This window comes from Solanum stenotomum, chromosome 2, assembly GCF_019186545.1.
Source record: "Solanum stenotomum isolate F172 chromosome 2, ASM1918654v1, whole genome shotgun sequence".
NCBI lineage: Eukaryota > Viridiplantae > Streptophyta > Magnoliopsida > Solanales > Solanaceae > Solanum > Solanum stenotomum.
Window position 1 is genome coordinate 16970656 of NC_064283.1, and position 7060 is coordinate 16977715.

The 7060-nt window shown below is 34.5% G+C and overlaps 1 pseudogene; it reads right to left on the minus strand.

Annotated features, from left to right (window-relative positions):
* Positions 1-3486: 3486 nt before the first annotated feature.
* On the minus strand, positions 3487-5686 carry LOC125855754 (bZIP transcription factor 17-like; annotated as a pseudogene).
* Between the last annotated feature and the right edge of the window lie 1374 nt (positions 5687-7060).

A 7060-nucleotide genomic window follows, 5' to 3' on the forward strand; every position in this document is an offset into this window, starting at 1 on the left:
GAGAAAAGAACTCAAGAAGAGAAAATAGGAGAAAAGTCAAGTGTTCTTGGATCTTTCTTGCGGAATCGAAGTCGTTTCGCCAAGGGTTGATCCCTAAAGAGGTATGTGAGTTCACATAGCGTTAGGTTCATCCACCCACGTGTCAAACATGTTTATTTTAGTATGATTTTCGTCCTAAAAGATTGAGACTTTAATGTTCTTGAGTTGTATTCTTGAATTATTTTCGTTCCTGAATTTGGGATGAGATTGAGGAGTTCTTGAGAGTTTAAGGTCGATTGTTAGAGTTGTTCTGAGTTTGATTCTTGTGTACATGTGCTGGGTATCAGAATCTAAAGATGAATTGAGGAAAAGAATCAAATTTAGGCGAATTGGGGTTAGAAAACGAAGAAGGAACAAGTCTGGCAAATCTGGGTACCAGGTCTGCGTCGCGGACCTTTTCCTCAAGATTAACAAAATTTTCTCCGCGTCACGAAGTGGTCACAGACTGTTCTGCCTCAAAATTTATTTCGCGACCAAATAATTAAATGCATCTCCGCGTCGCGGACTTGCTTCCAGACAGTGATTTGTTGATCGTGTCTTATGATTTACTATCTAAAAATACTCCTAAACATCATGAGTTTTTTGCTATCACAAATCACAATCCTTGAATCCATAAATTCAATTTCAAGGAAAGTTAAGAGCGAAGTCAAAAGAAGTTCATAGAGTCTTTCACAAGTCTTTTACAAATGTTTTTACTTTGTTTTAAGACCTTAGTTTTGAATTGAGTAAAAAGTAAAGATTGAAGTTCATTTCTTCAGAAGAGTATACAGGACTATATATTCCCAAGGGGTAAAATGTTTTCACATTTAAACAAGAAAGGAAATTGAGATTTCCAAAAGAGCCTTTGAGCTAGTTTTCAGTAAAGAGTAAATGCTTTCACAATTAAGCAAGAGAGGAAACACTGATTTCCAAGAGAGCCTTCGGGCAAGTTTTTGAGTAATTATCTCAAACCACTGAGTTATGTTTTTAAACATAAGAGCTAGTATCATATTTTGGGAGTAGTGTTGAGCACCGATATGGGAGAGAGTTCAGACAACTCCCATCCCCTATAAACCATGTAGCCACCATGGGTAGAAAGATGATTCCTTAGTGCTTTTTAGCATAGACTAGTGGATCCACTTAGTAGTCAGGTTTTATACCCTTGGGAAGGTATATGATGACCCTGGCGGCGTGAGGCAATACACTGTATCGTCACAATAGTTCTTAAGTGATGGTTGTCAGTTAGAGAAACTCCCACAAAAGTATTTTGTATTATTATATACATTGAGTAAATTGTATTTTTATATACATCCAAAGTTCATTCGTATATTTGCATACATACAGAGTTATTATTGTATTTCTAAATACATAAAGTTTTTATACATGTTTTAAAAGCTTTTCTTTATATTGCATTTACATTATTGCTTTATATTAAAATGAGTTAAGTTGAGTTGAGTTGATCCCAAGTATGATCTTTCAGTTCCTTTCAAGCTTATGTATTCTTTTATATTTCCCCTCACATGCTCATACATTCAATGTACCGATGCCATTTGGCCTGCATCTTTTTATGATGTAGATACAGGTAATCAAGATCAACATCCAGCGCATTGTTGATCCAGTTGAGCTCCATTGTTGTTGGTGAGCTTCCTTGCTTCCTTAGGATCCCCTTTTTCATTACTTTATCATTTTAGTTCATTATGATGTCGTGGGCCTTGTCCCGACGTCCATCTTAGTTGTTAGAGGCTTCATAGACAGTTAGTTGATGTTAGTTCTCGAGTCTTTCCATTTCAGTTATGTTTGAGACTTGAGTTGCCACTTTGGCCAGTGAATGTTTATTTATAATACATTCTTAGTTATTATTGAGCTTTCAGTTTAATTTTTAAAGTACAGTTATGTTGAATAAGTCTTCCGCTAAGTGTTAAGCCAGACAAAGGGTTTGCTTGGGGTCAGCAATGGTTCTCGAGTTCCAGTTTCGCCGAAGGTGTAGGCTTAGGGCGTGATACCTTTTTGGTATTATGTCTAAGGGGTACCCTTGGGTCGTGACAAACTTCATAGAATTCCAAAGTAGTTCAACCATCATTGCAATACTTGGTCGGGCTTTAGTCGATGTAACTGGACAACAACTAGTTGCATGAGTTTTAGTTGATACATTTAACTGTTAAGAATTTAAGCTTAATTGAATATTTATTAGTGTGAACTATATTCAGATCCGAAATTATTGAGAGAACATGCTTTTTTTTTTCTTTTTTTTTTTTGTCTCTTGAAATTCTATAGCTCAACACAATATTCACTATATTTGGAAATCAATTCATTAAAACAAAGTAAGAGCATTCACTAAATCAAGGGAGTAACAAGTACAACATAAGCAAGCTTCAGAATATGTAAGATGTCATAGAACTCCATTTTTGTCGTGCTCTTCATCATTTCATCTCCTTGCTTTAGAAGTTTTTGAAGACATAAGCAATCATTGCAACCTTGATTTTTAAGAAAAATACCTAGACCTTGGCTGGAATATTTTCAGTATTATTTTTCCATTTAGAAGCCCCACAAATTTTGTACTTAGTTTAGTGTGCTCTCCTGATTTTTTTTGTCTCTTGAAATTCTATAGCTCAATACAATATTTAGTATATTTGAAAATCAATTCATTATTACAATGTAAGAGTTCCAGAGATCACTGGAATCTCGATACGACCCAGAAATTTAGAACAATTTGCAGCTCCACACAGACAACGAACAATTGTATTACGGTATCACTCAAAATTATAGTTACACGCTAACTCCATTCCGACAGATATATCTTTCTTTAGAAAATCATCTTTCTTTATACATTAATGACACCTAATTTTTATGATGTGATTTTTCAAATGACTAACATAATTAAGGAATTGAATATACTCCATACATTGGCTCCATCCAATAGAAGAGAGAAGAAGAGTTTAAGGACTTCAAACATATAAGCTACGTGAGAAGTTTCTATTATATTGTTGTTGAGTTGCTCACTATGGTCATGATCAAGCTGACAACAAACACACAACTAAAGAAAACAAATCACAACTTAAGAAAATACCTCAATTTTTATTTCATAAGTTTTGTTATTATGTCGACAACATCGAGTGTGCCTCTATATGGATGTGTTCTCTTCTTTTATCCTTTCTTTTTATCTTTCTGCTAGGTGTGTGGTTGTATAATCAGTCTACTCTTTTTTTCTTAATTCACTGACGTTCCAAGCTTTGGTTTGCCCAGGTAAGATGTCATATTATTTCGGAGAAAGTCAAATGTTTTCTGGTTATTTGCTAATGTAAGGAATTGGCAACTACAATTATCATTTTGAGTAAATATTGAATGCACAAACATAATACATATAACTTAAAAAATTGTTTGCTTTATTCTTTCGATAATTAAAGAGAGATAATGTGTTATTATTTCAAAAACATATGACACATAAAGAAGACGACAAACATACTTCTGCTACATGAACACTCCATCTTCAGGGGCATTCACTAAAGGAGCAGATCCTTTAAATGGAAGCATGCAAGCATAGGTGACATGTTTGACACTATTAATAAACACAACAACGAATATCCGAGAGAGGGACTTTGAGCCTATATGCCATCACCATCAACCAGAACAGATACTTCCATGGAAGAAAGTGACTTGTTCCTGCTGAATTTCTCTTGCTTTCCATTTGTTCCAATTTGTTCTTCAGAAATGCTGTGAGAGGGTCTAGAAAGGGAAACTGGAGGGCCATTGAGGATTCTTCTATTTCTGTGGAGGTATGCCATTCTGCCTTTCTTCCATAGATATATCTTTACCAGAAGCTGACGCATCAAACTGGAACACTTCTGTACACATGCCTGAACTCAACAAAGATCCTGCCCAAATGAACACAAAAATGAATTAAAATACTGGAAAGCAGAAGGCTATTCCAAAACATGAATTTGCTTAGAGCATATACTATGACTCAAAGAAATTAAAAGTGCCTAAATTCTCAAAGCAAACACTAGAGGAATTCATTTAAACTAAAAAAAAAAGGAAAAAGAAAAGCAAAACATGAATTTAAATGATATGTAGTCCTTAAACTGCTCAGTCATATCACAAAGACATGAATTAATAGTCAGTCTAGATTGAACAATACTTACCGGCAAGACCTTCAAGGTACCACTCCTGCATTGTTGATTTTACATTCTCTTTCTCCTTAGATCCAAGAATGATTTGTCCCATTGCAGGACTTCGATAAAAGCGAGGATGGATTCCTGGGATGACAGGGGCTATATCACCAGGAACTGTGAGGCCGGCGTCTCTATTTTTCTTATCAGCACTTCCATGAAATGCCATGGCTTTCTCACTTGCCGATACATATTGAATTATCAAGTTCCCATCAATCTTAACAAGTTTATCATTCCTTGGGACATATAGAGAGGCTGCCAAAGGATCACTACCATTCCCCACATGAACAAACTTATCTGTAGCCTTATTGGTATTTTTCTGATTGCTTTCACCATGACCTTCCCGACCATAATGGGAGCTATGATCTTTTCCACCGTATTTCCCAGAATAACCTATCTCATTCACAGGACCCATCAATTGTCAAAACTCTTCCATGATGTTTTACATAAAATCCATTCACAAAAGACTCTCCACTCATAGATGGTTCCGTAATACCTCCATATCTCAGTTTTAATAAAGGAACCAACCCACCAAAGAGCATCATAAAGAACAACACACCAAGGAAGCTAACACTAGCAACCTTTTTTGTTTTCACCTCCCTCTTCTTTTTCTCCACATTCTTGCTAATTTTTGGCGCGGGTGCTAGTGCCTGTGATTTGAACTTTGGAATGGGAACTAATGGCACTTGAGATCCTTGTCGGCTCATCATATAAGATGGTGTATATGACATCCATGGAGGAGGATATGGATAAATCCTGGGGGGTGGCGATACTTGAGCAGGTACACCAGTACCTCCAAGTTGTGCCTTTAGAGTTACATTTTCCGCCATTGCATAGGATAAATTTTCATTCAAATGTTGAATTGTTGAATGAAATATTCTAAATTTATTCTCTAACTCCTTAACATAATGCTTCTTTCTTTGCCTTGACAAGTGAGCACTTTCCCTGTTCCTAATTTTTCTAGCCATCCTTTTTTCGTCCTCATCATTGTTAACATTGTCACTCAAGGAAAATATAGTGGATTTTTGGTGTTTGCTTACATCATTCGAGTCTTCACTACTCTTTTTCCTTTTCAACAAATAACTACAGTTACTTATATTAAAATTGACACATTGTAATTTCAGTTTATGTTCTACAACACCACCTTTTACTGAATTTTTTCCTAAATTTAGGGAAAAATGTACCGGATTTTTTGAAACTAGAGCTTCCCCAAGACAACATCCTAAGGTCGAATTGGATGTTCTAGAAGCATCATCAGAACTCACCATCAGTTGGCTCTCAGGTTGACCAAAGCTATGAGGGTTCATCTGACTCGAGTCCAAACCCAACTCCGTTCTGAGACAGTATGGCATACAACTAGGGTTTTGAAATGCATCATCATTGGTAGGGTTTGGAAAAATATCATTGAATAATTCATCAAGAATGATGTCATCGGTTTTGAAATTGACATTCTGAAATTCCACAGGGAAATCTTTGACATTTTCTTGGTATGTTGCGGTCATGTGTAGGGCGTAAAAAGTACGATCAAGAGGTTGAACTGCAAGACCGTTGAACACCCCGATGAAGTTCGTTTCTTTCGACGGTGGTGGATCGGCCGTATCTAGAGTTTTTCAACAATTGATAAGAGATTTAGGGAGAGACAGGGTAGGAATAGAGAGGAAACTTAGAGTTACTTTTCTTATATAGTTTTATTTTTCGAGGATGTTAAGATTGATCCATTATATTTTGTAGATATCATATCTAAGAAATAAAAATTTAGATTCTTGAAGTTTCAATGATAATTTTGTAAGATTGTTTTAGTTGGTAATGTTTATCATATCATCATATATAATAATAATAATAATAATAATAATAATAATAATAATAATAATAATAATATATAATTAGAAGTGAGAAACTTCAAAATGTAAAGTTGAATTACTATTTTATCCTTTCACTAAATCGAATTTACCTTTCAAATAGTAATAATATTTCATATTCCATTAATTTGAAATATAAGGCATGAATCAATACTTGACCAGATACATTCTCACTTATTACAAGTCCTCAACCATTCAATAATGAGTTGACATTGCTTTTCATATTCCGTAACTATTGCAATCTATAGAATGCATATTTAATACTCCCTCCGTCCCTAATTACTTGTCCACTTTTCCATTTTTAGTTGTCCCTAATTACTTGTCCATTTTGACAAATCAAGAAAGGACAAAATTTTTTTCCTATTATACCCTCAATTAATTACTTTGAAAAAAGTAGAATTTCTTGAAAATCTTAAGTTTTTAATTCATCCACTTCATAATTAATAGCGGCAAAATGGTAAACTCACTATATCAATTATTGTTTTCTTAATAGGTGTGTCAATTCAAAAGTGGACAAGTAATTATGGACAGAGGGAGTAGTATTTTCGAGTTTAACCTTCAATCAAAAAATATATTAACCCTTTTAAGATCAAGTACATTAAATACCACTAATTTATTTCAGCAAATCTCTTCACTTTTCAACAAGGAATTTGTAGAATTTGAAGGTTGTGTTAGCATTGAACAATTCAATGTTGACTAATTGATCTAATTAACACATGAGAATGAAGATAAAGAATCCACAGGAGAGTTACTACATAAATGGTGTCCTTTTACTTTGGTAAGCATGTGGTGAAGTGTTTAAAAAAGAAATGCTTCATGGTCTTTGGTGGTGAAAGTGATGGTGTTATATATGTATATTTGGAGGAGTCATCAAATATTATATTCGTCACTTTACTTCTTCTTTTTTTGTTGTTTCTTGTGATAATTTGAACTCTAAAACTTCCTGCATGTTAACAAGTATTCTCTAGGCATCAACTTGCTAATTCACGAGTATTACGTATTTCTTTCTCGATATCA